Source organism: Bombina bombina, chromosome 9 (assembly GCF_027579735.1).
Source record: "Bombina bombina isolate aBomBom1 chromosome 9, aBomBom1.pri, whole genome shotgun sequence".
Classification (NCBI taxonomy): domain Eukaryota; kingdom Metazoa; phylum Chordata; class Amphibia; order Anura; family Bombinatoridae; genus Bombina; species Bombina bombina.
The window spans coordinates 116,073,481-116,088,100 of NC_069507.1; positions in this window are offsets into that span (position 1 = coordinate 116,073,481).

Consider the following 14,620-nt stretch of genomic DNA (forward strand, 5'->3'; position numbering starts at 1 on the left):
TTTAACTTAGGGGGGTGTTAGTGTTAGGGTTAGACTTAGCTTTAGGGGTTAATAAATTTATTAGAATAGCGGTGAGCTCCAGTAGGCAGATTAGGGGTTAATGATTGAAATTAGGTGTCGGTGATGTTAGGGAGGGCAGATTAGGGGTTAATACTATTTATTATAGGGTTAGTGAGGCGGATTAGGGGTTAATAACTTTATTATAATAGCGGTGCGGTCCGCTCGACAGATTAGGGGTTAATAAGTGTAGGCAGGTAGAGGCGACGTTGTGGGGGGCAGATTAGGGGTTAATAAATATAATATAGGGGTCGGCGGTGTTAGGGGCAGCAGATTAGGGGTACATAAGGATAACATAAGTAGCGGCGCTTTGCGGTCGGCAGATTAGGGGTTAATAAGTGTAGGCAGGTGGAGGCGACGTTGAGGGGGGCAGATTAGGGGTTAATAAATATAATATAGGGGTCGGCGGTGTTAGGGGCAGCAGATTAGGGGTACATAAGTATAACGTAGGTGGCGGTCGGCAGATTAGGGGTTAAAAATATTTAATCGAGTGGCGGCGATGTGGGGGGACCTCGGTTTAGGGGTACATAGGTAGTTTATGGGTGTTAGTGTACTTTAGAGCACAGTAGTTAAGAGCTTTATAAATCGGCGTTAGCCCAGAAAGCTCTTAACTACTGACTTTTTTCTGCGGCTGGAGTTTTGTCGTTAGATTTCTAACGCTCACTTCAGACACGACTCTAAATACCGGAGTTAGAAAGATCCCATTGAAAAGATAGGATACGCAATTGACGTAAGGGGATCTGCGGTATGGAAAAGTTGCGGCTGAAAAGTGAGCGTTAGACCCTTTCCTGACTGACTCCAAATACCGGCGGTAGCCTAAAACCAGCATTAGTAGCCTCTAACGCTGGTTTTCACGGCTACCTCCAAACTCCAAATCTAGGCCTTAGTTAATAATAGCAAGCTTGCTTGATATTAGTCTACCTAACGCTGCTCTAATATTAGTGATAATTGAGCTCTTAGATTAATATAAGTACCGAGCACATACAAAGGTACTTATTTTCCTCACGCAGACTGCATTCACAGCCTGTGTTGTGTGAATACTGACAGGATAGTGCATTAGCTAACCAACGATTTAAAGGACCAGCTTTGCAACAACACTATAGAGCTAATCAAGCTACAAAGTGATTTATTTATATATCAACATCAACTTTATGCTACCAGCAATATTTACAAGCCCTACAGTTTGGGGGGCCATATAATTAAGCGATCTGTACTATAATACAAAGCTCATAGCATAAGCAAATACGCTGTGTTCAAACACATCACTTTAAGGCTCTTTTATTGCACATCCTGCAGCATTCTTCAAATTACTCTAGGTATTTTTTTAAGACTAACTAACTAGATCACTTATTATCCAATACCATTTCAAGCGGAATTTCAATCAGCAGTTAGCCACAATACAATATAAAACTACTGCCTATAATACCAACACTGTTTTTGATTCTATAAAACTATACCTCAGTGTTATAATTCATTTTGCGTTTGCAGTAGATTATTTTTATCTACTATTTATATGGTATTGCCAACTAATAGTGACAATAGAAATTATATACCTAGATTCACTAGCCTAAGGTTGGAATAAGCATATAATAAAGGATACTATCCCATATCCTTATTTATCTGGGACTATTGTCCCCTTCTATGGTATTACTTACAAGTGAGGACAAAATCCTACTTTTTTTACATGTTATGTAGTATTTTTAGAGCTCTAGCACAGGTGGACTTTATACAGATTTCTATATATACTAGTATACTAGTTAGATCTATATATACTAGTATACTAGTTAGATCTATATATACTAGTATACTAGTTAGATCTATATATACTAGTATACTAGTTAGATCTATATATACTAGTATACTAGTTAGATCTATATATGCCCACTATAAGGCTTCTTTGAGTCATAATAGCTCTCTGGAGAATTTAGTACTGTAATCTATTATTTTATAGCTATATATAGATCTGTTAAACTAATTTTCTTGCTAATAATAGTACATGCTGAATAATTATAAAACACAGGGAGTGTGTTTTTAATTTTTTTCGGGCAGCACTATCATTCACATTAAGCTGTCTTTTTTTAATAAATTATTAATAAAGGCTAAATTTTAATATTCTACACCTTTTTCTTTTCAAGGTACAGTAATCATTATCTAACTATATGTGTGACTGAATCAAGTGTATATAAGCATACCTTTTTTTTTTTTTGACTAACTTGCATATCTAGCAGGTATAGTCATATTTTGTACTAAATTGTATTAATTATGCTTACGCACTGCCCCTGAGGTGTTTAATAATAGTTGTTGACAAAGTATATATATTATTTGACAAAACACCTATGGAGTAATTCTATAACTCTATTATATAATCAGGTTCCAATCTCTCCTTCCCATTACTTCTTATAGGAAGGGTTTGGGACTGTATATACCCTAAATGCAACTTCAGTTGCTCTTTTTTCACTCAGATTAAAAAATAAGAAACCCCTAAGTGCTGAATTCAGTCAGCACTTGGCAGCGGTCAGTAGGGGTTGCGCTCCCAGTAATGCTCTGGCAGTCACATAAAAGTTCAATAAAGCATAATTTAATAAAATTACTAAAATTATTCCTAACCAAGGGGGCTAATTGTAATAATTCTATTGAAAATTATGCTTTTTTGAACTTTTATGTGACTGGCAGAGCATTACTTGGAGCACAACGGGCCAGCTTTCCCACCATCATTTAGTACTCTTTCTGCTGCTTGCTACACGGGGGCCACTGCGCCTACTCAGAGCTGCACTGAGGAAAATTCTTCTAATTTTAGTCTGTTTTCTCAATATTTCGATCCTGGAGGGGGGTGAATTTCTTAATTTATTAAGTAATTTGTTTTAGAGTGTATTTAAGTGTATTTATTTCTCCCATAGAAATTATTAAATCTTGGGTTTTTGAGGTGCAGATACTGGGCTGGTTAAAAGTAGATCTGTTTTTTTCTTCTACATTTTGTGTCAACTATATTGTTTTAGTCTTTTCACATATAGTTGCACTGATTAAGGTCTTTCTCTGTCATTATATGCCTTTTTTTATATAATTATGGAGTCTAACATTTCTGTCCCCACTGTTCTCATATGTCAGACTCATCAGAGGCAGGACCTTCAGATCTCAACCCTATATAATACTTATGTGTACTTTGCAAAACTGTACCAGTATCTCAGGTTAACTAGCTGTGTAGTAGTTGTTTGCCTCATTTTATGCATGTAAATCAGCCTGTAGAAATTGTGCTCACCAAAAGTGTATGTCCTGCTCCAATATACATTACTCAGAGAGCATCTCCTTACCCCTGAATTTAAATAAAATGTGCATTCTACTATGGTAGAGCTTCTGGTGACTATTCCCAGACCAAGCGAAAGTGCAAATATGTGGACATTGCTACAACTTCTGTGGCAGATGTTCAGGTTTATCTTTCTCAAACTCAGATACCACCCATTCTCCAGGATTTTAATTCAGAGAGCTCAGAGTTTTCTTCCGAAGGAGAATTATCTTCTGAGGATCAAGATGCTGTTCCTAAATCTGATTCCTCCTTCAGTTTTAATATCCACTTTTTGCTGCATGCGATACTTAAAACCTTGGTCCTATCAGATGTTAAACCTACTGATGACAAGACTGTTAACCAGTTAAATGTAATTTTTAAGGCTCCTCCTAAGTCTCCTGAAGTTTGGTCACAGATATTATTTCAAATGAATGGACGAAACCTGGAATTCCATTTGCACCTTCTAACAGGTTTAAAAGGATGTATTCTATTCCTGAACAAAATATTGAATTATGGGAATCTATACCTAAGGTTGATGGAGCCATTTCAACTTTAGACAAATGTACCACTCTTGAGTATAGTACCTCTTTGACAGATCCAATGGAGTCCTTCCTTATAAAACTTTTTCAACAAACAGGACTTTTTCTCCAACCTGTGCTTGCTATTACCTGTGTGGCTGGTGCCGCAACTTTGTGGCAAGACATGATATCACAGTTAACTGATAACCAACCTTCTGGAGAGGATGTTCTGAATTGCATTGAAGGGACATGAAGCCCAAAAATTTTCTTTCATGATTCAGATAGAGAATACAATTTCAAACAACTTTCCAATTTACTTCTATTATTTAATTTGCTTCTTTCTCTTGTTATCCTTTGCTGAAATGTTTATCTAGGCAAGTTCATGTGCAGCAGAGAACGTAGGTCTTCGCTGTTGATTGGTGGCTGCATATATAAACTGATTGTCATTGGCTCACCCATGTGTTCAGTTAGAAACCAGTAGTGCATTGCTGCTCCTTCAACAAATTATACCAAGAGAATAAAACAGATTAGATAATATAAGTAAATTAGAAAGCTGTTTAAAAATGTATTCTCTATCTGAATCATGAAAGAAAATGTTTGTGCTTCATGTCCCTTTAAGGTCCTTAAGATGTCCAATGCTTTCATTTGTGACATAGTCATGGAATATGACCCTGGCAGTCCTGACAAGGAGTGCTTTGTGGCTGTAATCTTGGTCTGCTGACATGGTGTCCAAGAATAGATTAATGTCCCTTTCTTTTTTAAAAAAAATATATTTTTGGCTCTGATTTAGATTCAATTATTTCCACAGTTACAGGTGGCAAAGGAGCTTTTCTTCCTCAGCATAAGAAATCTAAAGGGAAGTATAGGCAGGGTAATCGTTTTCGCTCCTTTCATTCCTCAAGAGAGGATATGTCTACCTTTTCTCAGAAGACAGACTCCTCTAAACCTGCCTGGAAGTCAGGATCATATTGGCCCGAGTCTAAACAGAACAAGAAATCTAATCCAATTTAAAGTCTGCATGAAGGTTACGGCCGCCAAATGGGGGCATTAATGGCAGTAAGAAGAGCTCAGGGCATATCAATTGCCGGTATTTTACTTCAGACTCCTTCTCAAACAATCTCTCACAGTCTTCTTTCTTTCCTATAGGTCATGGCTGGTGGATAATTGTTCCAAGTTGCTTATCTCTAGCTTCCAAGGTGTCCTTTCTGGGAGTATCAATAGACTCAGTGGCAATGCTCCTTTCTTTAACAGATTCCTGCAGACAAAAGCTTCAGAGTGCTTGTTCCCTTCTCCAATGTACTGCTTCTCCAACAGTGGTTCAGTGCATGCAGATAGTGGAACTAATGGTAGCGGCATCGGATTCAGTTCCATTTGCTCAGTTCCATTTACATCCACTTCAACTATCTATGCTTAGGTAGTGGACAAATAATTATCTTCAGTTGCATCAGCAGATTGTTCTAGATTCATTATTAAAACAATTTTTAGCCTGGTGGATGTAAAATCCTTATTTGATCCTTGGGGCATCTTTTCTTCGGCCTACTTGCACTGTGGTGACCACAATGCCAGTCTTTGGGATGGGGTGCAGAGTGGGAGTTTGGAGTAGCCTAAGAAGTGTGGTTCCCTAAGGAGGCAAGGTTTCCTACCAACATCTTAGAACTCCGAGCAATTCTTTAAGCTCTTCAGTTATGGCCCCTTTTGAAGAAGAAAGAATATGTCTGCTTTCAGTCAGACAATGTCACAGCTGTGGCATTACATCAACCACCAGGGAGGGACTAACAGTCATCTGGCTATGCTAGAAGCTTCCCAAATTCTTTTGGGCAAAACAGAATTAATGCATACTATCAGCAATTCATATCCCAAGAGTTAAGATTCCTCAGCTGTCTGTCTGTTCATCCAGGAGAGTGGTCTCTCCATCAGAGGATGCTTGATCAGCTAGTGGCAAAGTAATGCCTCTCAGATAAAGATCTCATGGCCTCTCACTTGAATCACAAGCTACTAATTTATTGTGCCAGATCCAGGGATCCCAAAGCATAGATGCCTTAGTGTTTCATTGAGATTTTCATCTAGCCTACCTATTCCCTCCAGTTGTTCTTCTTCCAAGAATAATTGCTTGAATAAAACAGAAGTCTGTGTCAGTCATCCTAATAGCTCCAGATTGGCTCAGCAGAACCTGGTACACAGACTTGATTCAGATGTCCAGTTCTCCTCCTTGGCTTCTTTCTCAGAAGCAGAACCTATATTGTCCCAAGGTCCTCTGTTCTACTAAGATCTGAAATCCTTAATTTTGATGGCGTGAAGTTTAAATTGCGAATTCTGAAACAAAGAGGATTTTCAGATACTATCATTGATACTAGAAACATTTTACAATTAGGAAAGTGTACTTTGGTTTTCTGCTAGAGGTTTTAATTGGCATTCCTTTAGGATTCCAAGAATTCTTCAGTTTCTTCAAGACTTATTAGACAAAGGTATATCTGCAAGTTCTTTAAAGGGTCACATGTTCAAACATTTGTTCAAGTATTAGTGAGAATCAGGCCGGTTGTAAGACCTTTTTCTACTCCATGGAATTTAAATTTAGTTCTCTCAGTTCTACAAGATCCTTTTTTTTCCTTCTAGCTATATCTTTGGCTAGAAGACTTTCTGAATTATCTGCCTTATCTTGTGAACCTCATTTTCTTGTTTTTCACAAGGATAAGGCGAAATATTATTTTCTCCCTCAGGTTTTTTCTTCAGAAAATCTATTATAAAATATAACTGTTGTTCCTTAAGTCCAAAGCCTTCAAATTCTAAAGAAAGCCTTCTTCAGAACATTGAAGTTGTCAGAGCGTTAACATTTTTCATTCTTGCTACTTACGTTTTTAGACAAAGTTCTAGTTTATTTGTTCATCACTCTGGTTCTCGCAAAGTTCAGAAGGCAACTTCATCGGCTTTCAAGAATGACGCATTATTGGAATAGATTTGCAAAGCTGCAACATGGTCCTATCTGCATACGTTTTCCAAATTTTCCAATTTTAATGATTTTGCTTCTTTGGAAGCATCTTTTGGCAGGAAAGTCCTTCAGGCCACAGTGTCTGGCAAACTGCCTTCAATTCCACACATCAAGGCTTGTGGACTCTCATCATCATATGAAAGAAAAAAAATGTATTCTTACCTGATAAATTCTTTTCTTTCAGGATGATCAGAGTCCACAAAACCCTGCCCTATTTTTTAGTTTTGGAGGCAGTTCTTTTATTTGCACCTCTATAGGCCCTGCTGTGTCTTTCCTACCTATCTGTCTATTTCTCTCTGCTTGGCTATTTGTTAATCCGGTGGTTTTCAAAGTTTTACACAATGGGCCTCCTGTTTGGTGAAATTTTCAAGATGAATCCCCCCCTCACAATGGATGTTTATAAAAACAGGCTCAGAAGTGCACACACTCAAGCACACATACACAAGCACCAGCAAACAAGCAGACACACACACAAACACATACAAGCACAAAAGAAAGCACATATAAACACACAAGCACACACAAACACCAGCACACACACACAAGCATGCACATGCAAGCACACACACAAGCACACAATTTCATACATACACACAGACATATAAGAAACCACATACCAATATATGGGAACTAAATTAAATGCTTTATGGCACAATGTTGATTTGGCTTTAGCTGGAATATAATATATAAGGGGGATAACAGAGGAAAGTAGGGACCCTTAAAGAGGAGCAAGATCTAGGCCCAGGATAAACTACAATATATTTTGCCACATGATGCGACCTTGACAGGTGTACAGCTTCACTATGTGCTACTCCACTATGTGAAATAAAATGGCTTGCCAATATTATCGAGACAGTCTCCTTCCTGAGGAACAATTTCTTCAAAGTGCTGCTTTTAAGTCATTGCTCCTTACACATCTGCCTTGTCTTGTCTCTAAAAGCCTGCACGCTGTACAACTCACTGTACTGTGGGCGTGCTTTTAGAGAGAGGATAGGGCAGATGTGAAGGAGTAGTTAGGAATATATATATATATATATATATATATATATATATATAAAGAAGAAGAAATTTTTCTTCTATGTAAAGAACATTAGCAGTGTAGGTGTAACGCGGTGTTGGTTTAGCGCGCAAGAAATAAGTATTTGTTTTTTTTAAGTGTGATATCCAAAGTCCTGAAGTTAGCATGAGTCGAGTTTAGATTGTAATACATGTGCTAATCCGTGTGCGTAAAAATGTTTACTTCCATCTGTGCTTTTAGTGAAAGCACTAAATAGCGCACCACTTGTAATCTGGCAACATGATAGAGGTAGTAATTTTATCTAAAAAAAATGTTTGTTTTTAAAAAAAAAAAAAATATTTTAGTTACGGCAAAAAGTTATACAATCAAATTTCAACCAAATTTATTTATTCAAGACTTAAAATCAGTTAAAAATGGATGTTTTCTCTTTGATTTGTACTATTATTAGTTAGTCTCTCAAATAAATTAATCTCTCAAATTTATTAGTCTCTCAAATAAAAATAATCATGATTTGACCACCTGCAGTTATTTAAATATCTCTGTTTTCTAATAAAAAAAATTATTGGAAAATTTTCTTCCACAGATTTAGGCCTAGATTACAAAATGCTAGCACTATGGTACATTAACATTGCTTCCACTTTGCACTCATATCACAAGTCCAAAGTTATTTTTTAGAGAATAGTTTAGTGTGCGCTAACACCTGCATGTTATATAGCGTTGGTCTGATAAATTCCTCATATAACAGACAGTAAAGTTCATGTCAGATAACTCTAAGGCAATTAGAGCATTACCTGATTCGGGTAATGGAACCAAAACGGCAGAGGATGGTCTTCAGTAGCCATGTGCATTAGTTTTGTAACAAATGCTAATTCATTAACAAAACAGGGATATTTATTTCATTTCCACTAAATGAATATCCGAATGAATGCACCCCAAAATTTAAAGAAAACTAATAAATACTGACAAAATGAATCAGTATTAATTTGTTTCCTTTAAATGGTTAAAATACTTACCTTTAGCACTCCTCTTCTTCACAGATCCCCAGTGCGCTAATAGAAAGCTTAGCGCAGGAGCTCCCAGATTCTGCACTATAGGAGAATGTCCTTTATTGCAGCCTCCTATTAGCACGGCCAGGGCTCTGTGAAGAAGAGACGTGGGTCAGCGCAGCTCTCTAGTTCGCTTAAAGGAAGTATAAAGCTACAAGTGAACCTTTTCACCTGTAGCTTTGGAGCATTAACATTTGTTTAACGACAACAAATGTAAATGTTTAGCAAATATTAAATGTTTGTTTAGTTTCAAATTAAATTAATACTGAATAGCACAGGCAATTAATATGAGGGAAACTAATTTCCCTAAATATTCTTTCCGAAAAATTCAGCTAAACCAAATTTTTCGCCTGTGCACACATGTGGTCTACACAGGCACCTGCCAATAAAACTGTAGAATAGTCCGTAAACAGGCCAGGGGTTGGAATGAAAGGAGAAGGCAAGCTCCAAGGGTCTTTATCCAGTAAATCAGTCCACAGGTAAAAAAGGAGGAGAGGTGTTGGGATTAGTAGGTTGTATGAACCATGAACAGTATAGTGTTTTGGGGCTGCTTGAAACTTTCAAAACTAGTGGAGAGTCTTGTGGAGTGAGGCAGAGAGTTCCACAAGATAGGGGCCAGTCTGGAAAAGCCCTGTAAATGGGAATGTGAAGAGGTAACAAGAGAGGAAGAAGAGGTTGTGAGTGAACAGAGTGAAGGGAACAGGAGGGAGAGTATTTGGAGACAAGGAGGCCTAGTTATCAAGCCGTCAACCTCAAATACGCTGGAATTCCGCAGCGTATTTGTGGTGAGGCTGATTCGCCTTAGTTATCAAGCCCTGCTGCCCGGCAAAAGTAGAATCTTGTGACGTAAGCTTCGATCCGCCGGACACAGTCTGACACAGATCGATTCTTACGTCACTCCAGATGTTCTGAACGCAAGTTCGGCACAATCTGACTACTTTTGGGAGTTATCAAATGACTAGCAGGTACGCTCTGCACTTTTCCGGCCCAGCGTACCTGGTTTTCAATCCGCCGCCCTGGAGGCGGCGGATCCCATAGGAATCAATGGGAGTCTGACCATAGCGAAAGTTCATGTTTGCTGCTGCCCGATATCCCATTGATTCCTACGGGAGATGTCTGCACCTAACACCCTAACATGTACACCGAGTCTAAACACCCCTAATCTGTCCCCCCCTACACCGCCGCAACTAAATAAATGTATTACCCCCTAAACCGCCGCTCCCGGAGCCCACCGCCTCTCTAATAAACTGATTAACCCCTAAACCGCCGCTCCCGGACCCCGCCGCCACTATAATAAATATGTTAACCCCTAAACCGCTGCTCCCGGACACCGCCACAACTATAATAAATATGTTAACCCCTAAACCGCCGCTCCTGAACCCCGCCGCAACTACAAAAAATATGTTAACCCCTAAACTGCCGCTCCCGGATCCCACCGCCACTCTAATAAACTGATTAACCCCTAAACCGCCGCTCCCGGACCCCGCCACAACTATAATAAATATGTTAACCCCTAAACCTCCGCTCCCGGAGCCGACCGCCACTCTGATAAACTGATTAACCCCTAAACCGACGCTCCTGGACCCGCCACCACTATAATAAATATGTTAACCCCTAAACCGCCGCTCCCGGAGCCCACCGCCACTCTAATAAACTGATTAACCCCTAAACCACCGCTCCCGGACCCTGCCGCAACTATAATAAAATTATTAACCCCTAAACCTAAGTCTAACCCTAACCCTAACCCCCACCTAACTTAAATATTAATTAAATACATCTAAATAAATATTATTCTTATTAACTAAATTAATCCTATTTAAAACTAAATACTTACCTATAAAATAAACCCAAATATAGCTACAATATAACATAATGATATTGTAGCTATTTTAAGATTTATTTTTATTTTACAGGCAAATTTCAAATTATTTTAACTAGGTACAATAGCTATTAAATAGTTATTAACTATTTAATAGCTACCTAGTTAAAATAAAGACAAATTTACCTGTAAAATAAATCCTAACCTAAGTTACAATTAAACCTAACACTACACTATCATTAAATAAATTATTCCTATTTAAAACTAAATACTTACCTGTAAAATAAACCCTAAGATAGCTACAATGTAATTAATAATTGCATTGTAGCTATTTTAGGATTTATATTTATTTTACAGGTAACTTTGTATTTATTTTAGCTAGTTAGAATAGTTATTAAATAGTTATAAACTATTTAATAACTACCTAGCTAAAAGAAATACAAAAGTACCTGTAAAACAAATCCTAACTTAAGTTACAATTAAACCTAACACTACACTATCATTAAATTAATTAAATAAATTAGCTACAAATAACTACAATTAAATACAATTAAATAAACTAACTAAAGTACAAAAAAATAAAAAAAACTAAGTTACAAAAAAAAAGTTACAAACATTTAAAAAATATTACAACAATTTTAAGCTACTTACACCTAATCTAAGCCCCCTAATAAAATAACAAAGCCCCCCAAAATAAAAATATGCCCTACCCTATTCTAAATTTCGAAAGTTAACAGCTCTATTACCTTACCAGCCCTTAAAAAGTATTCAACTCTTTTTCCTGTAAAAAAAAAAAAATACAACCACCCCCAACATTAAAACCCACCACCCACATACCCCTACTCTAACCCAAACCCCCCTTAAATAAACCTAACACTACCCCCCTGAAGATCATCCTACCTTTAGCCGTCTTCAGCCAGCCAACCACCGATGGAACAGAAGAGGACATCCGCAGCGGACAAAGTCATCATCCAAGGGGCGCTGAAGAAGTCTTCCATCCGATTGAAGTCATCATCCAAGGGGCTCTGAAGAAGTCTTCCATCTGATTGAAGTAATCATCCAAGGGGCGCTGAAGAGGTCTTCCATCCGATTAAAGTCTTCATCCAGGCGGCGTCTTCAATCTTCATCCATCCGGAGCGGAGCGGAGCCATCTTCAGACAAGCCGACGCGGAGCCATCTTCTTCCACCGACGACTTCCCGACGAATGATGGTTCCTTTAAGTGACGTCATCCAAGATGGCGTCCCTCGAATTCCGATTGGCTGATAGGATTCTATCAGCCAATCGGAATCAAGGTAGGAAAAATCTGATTGGCTGATTGAATCAGCCAATCAGATTGAAGTTCAATCCGATTGGCTGATCCAATCAGCCAATCAGATTGAGCTTGCATTCTATTGGCTGTTCCGATCAGCCAATAGAATGCGAGCTCAATCTGATTGGCTGATTGGATCAGCCAATCGGATTGAACTTCAATCTGATTGGCTGATTCAATCAGCCAATCAGATTTTTCCTGAAACACAAAAGCATACGATGCTAAAATCTGGCGCTTGCAGTACTGGAGTTCAGGAACAAGTTGTTTGCAATAGAAAAGCCGGTTTCTCCTTTGAGCTGGGGGAGGCAGTGTGTCCACTGCTCGTGAATATGCTGCAGGTTCCTCCTTCCGGTTGAGTGTGCGGTCAGCTGCTAACTGTAACTGGGGATGGATTTCCGTGTATCACATCAAAGTGAGGAAAAGCTGAAAGAAGAAAGAATGGGTCAGGCGCAGCCTGACTCAAGTGAAGCACAATTTATTCAGTGGTAAGTGCGCTATACAAATGGCTACTTACAAAATTAAAAACAAATTAGGCATATCATGGATTCCACATAGGTGATGCTGCAGGAGTCCACAAGAAAGTCCTTGAACATAAAGGAAATATCTCTACGCGTTTCATCTGGGTTCGCCCAGACTTTGTCAAGAGTGAATGTATAAGGTGCTCCAACCGGCTTTTAAGGGAGCCAATACAGGTAAGGTGCAAATGGGAGATTTTTCCTACCTTAATTCCGATTGGCTGATAGAATCCTATCAGCCAATCAGAATTCGAGGGACGCCATCTTGGATGACGTCACTTAAAGGAACCGTCATTCGTCGGGAAGTCGTTGGTGGAAGAAGATGGCTCCGCGTCGGCTTGTCTGAAGATGACTCCGCTCCGCTCCAGATGGATGAAGATTGAAGACGCCGCCTGGATGAAGACCTCAATCAGATGGAAGACCTCTTCAGCGCCCCTTGGATGATGACTTCAATCGGATGGAAGACTTCTTCAGCGCCCCTTGGATGATGACTTCAATTGGATGGAAGATTTCTTCAGCGCCCCTTGGATGATGACTTCGACCGCTGCGGATGTCCTCTTCTGTTCCATCGGTGGTCGGCTGGCTGAAGACGACTAAAGGTAGGATGATCTTCAGGGGGGTAGTGTTAGGTTTATTTAAGGGGGGTTTGGGTTAGAGTAGGGGTATGTGGGTGGTGTGTCAAGGTATTTGAAATATTATTAAATAATATATAGAAGTATATTTAACTTTATTTAATAAATCTGTGGATAATATTTAAAAATGTGTTAAATAAATATACATATCAACACATACCATATGGTTATAAAAATAAAAAAACAAAGCCGTTATGGCTAAATATAAATGTGTTAAGAGAAATTAGGAAAAAACGTAGGGCATTTAAATTATTAAAAGAAAATAGTACAGACTCAGCATACAATATTTATAAGGAATGTAACAAAGCATGCAAAAAAGCAATCAAATTAGCAAAAATTGAAAATGAAAAATTAATTGCCAAGGATTCTAAGTCTAACCCTAAAAGGTTCTTTAAGTACATAAATAGCAAAAAATCTAAGAAGGATAATATAGGTACATTAAAATGCGTGGAGGGTAGCATGATAAATAATGACAGGGAGAAGGCTGAGGTACTAAACCAGTTTTTTTCTTCAGTATACACAAGAGAGGAACCATTGAATGATACTTTGGAACAGAATAGAACATGCCAGTCCATACCACTAACTGGGTTTTGTTTAGAGGATATCAGGAAAAAACTGGAAAATATTAAGGTAAATAAAACTCCAGGCCCAGATGGAATACACCCAAGGGTGTTAAGGGAACTTAGCACTGTTATAGACAAACCTTTACTCTTAATTTTTCAGAGCATGGTACCCCAGGATTGGCGTAAAGCTGATGTGGTGCCACTCTTCAAAAAGGGAAGCAGGGATGATCCAGGAAGCTATAGACCAGTTAGTCTGACATCAATAGTGGGGAAGATATTTGAAGTGATTATAAGGGATTATATTGAGGAGCATATTCGTGTAAACAAGATTATGAGTTCTAATCAGCATGGCTTTAGGAGAAATAGATCATGTCAAACTAATCTAATTAGATTCTACGAGGAAGTAAGTAAAAATATTGATAAAGGGGAATCAGTTGATGTGATATACTTAGATTTTGCAAAGGCATTTGATACAGTGCCACATGAGAGATTAATGCACAAAATTAAGGGACTGGGAATAGCTGAAAATGTTAGCTCATGGATAAATAACTGGATAAAAGATAGGGAGCAACGAGTAGTATTAAATGGATCATACTCAGATTGGACAAAGGTAATCAGTGGCGTCCCCCAGGGATCAGTACTGGGCCCTGTTCTTTTTAATATTTTTATAAATGACTTGGAGCAAGGATTAAATAGCGACATCTCTATTTTTGCAGAGGATACTAAGTTAAGTAAGGTCATTAGGTCAGAGCAGGACGAACTCTCTTTACAAAGGGATTTGCTAAAATTAGAACTATGGGCAAGTGAATGGAAAATGAGATTTAATACGGAAAAATGCAAGGTTCTACATTTTGGAAGTAAAAATAAGCAGGCTAC